Here is a 1540-nt window from a genome sequence, read left to right on the forward strand (position 1 = left end):
ATGATCTTCTAGCCCCAGAACACTGCCATTTATACTACTGTTGCACGGGCCACGTGACCCAGCCACAGCCGAAATTATAGATCGCTTCGCATCACTCACGTCAGAATAGTTTATGGCAATATAGGTAAGCATATCATACATACATTATTAATATTGAATCTATCATACATATACATTTTTCAAACTTGAACCTCAATTTTTTATGATGACGAGGTGTAGTGAATCAGTGAGTGCTGTATTTCTATCAAACAAAGTTTTTCCATCGTAAACCTTCCCTTAAAATTTTCTGAAGCAGAAGGTGAGTAGTGCCAGATACATCAGCCACATTTGGAAATGCGTTTTGTAACATTGATCCTTACTCACCGTGTAGCAATATTTTAATGTAAATGTAAAATGTAATTGAGGTACGTTAATATCTTGGTGTGATCTGGAACTGTTGTAGTACATATCTGGGAATACGTTAATATCTTGGTGTGATCTGGAACTGTTGTTGTACATATCTGGGAATGGTCTGGGACTGTTCTTGTTGTTGTCTTGGGGGTGGAATTCCTTACCAGCTCAGACCCCGTTTGGTTGCCCATCGTCACATATATAACCTTGTTGTAACTGCTCTCTCGCTAGTTCAGCAGTTCCACTGCTGGATTATATTTTTTCCGCCTGAGGACGACCGCTTGTGTTGCGATCGAAACGTCGTGATTTATTTTATTTTATACCTACGTGACTTTACCGATAGAACCAAAGAGTGTGGGATTGTTGTTGCTGTTGTCCTGGAGTGGTTTGGGACTGTTGTTGTTGTTTTGGTGTGGATCTGTTGTACTTGTCCTGGAGTGGTCTGGGACTGTTGTTGTCTTGTTTGGGACTGCTGTTATTCTTGTCATGGTGCAGTCCGGGACTGTTGTTGTTGTTTTTGTCGTTTTTCTGTTTTATCCCAGGCTTGCATTTGGTGTAAAAAAAATTGGCAGGAATGTATGTTCTTGCGCAATTTGTACATCTATACATGCGTATCTCACTTTAGTGAGCATTCAATCTCTGATCATTCGCAATAAAGAGCGATTTGAATATAGATTAATTTGGTCCAAACGAGCAACACTATCACGGCACTACTTTTAGTTGTGGAGATGATCAACTTAAGCAGCACTAAACCATGTATAGCCAAAACATAACCCTCGTATTCCTCAAAAGAGAGCTCGTTATTTAACGCATATTGGGCTGAAAAACGTGTTCTATCAATCCTCGTTGGGTAAGGATTTCCTGTATTTGTATTCTGCTGGTATACCGAGAATATCCTTACTGACTCTCAAGATACATTTTCCAAAGGTCCTTTCTAAGTTTCACAGTAGGGAGCGATGTAGCTGATCTGTGTGATCCCATTTGAGTAATTTGCAGATACATTTTCAACATTGGAATGTTCGGCCAAACCAGTAACATAAAAAAAATTTCGTTAAAGAAGAGAAGCAGAGAACTAATAGAAAACCCATCCAGCAGCGGAGGGGAACACACAAACCCCAAGCACAAAGGCACGGGAGTCAGGAATCGAACT

Source organism: Lethenteron reissneri, chromosome 65, assembly GCF_015708825.2.
Source record: "Lethenteron reissneri isolate LAM-NWPU_2019-01 chromosome 65, ASM1570882v1, whole genome shotgun sequence".
Taxonomy (NCBI): Eukaryota; Metazoa; Chordata; class Hyperoartia; order Petromyzontiformes; family Petromyzontidae; genus Lethenteron; species Lethenteron reissneri.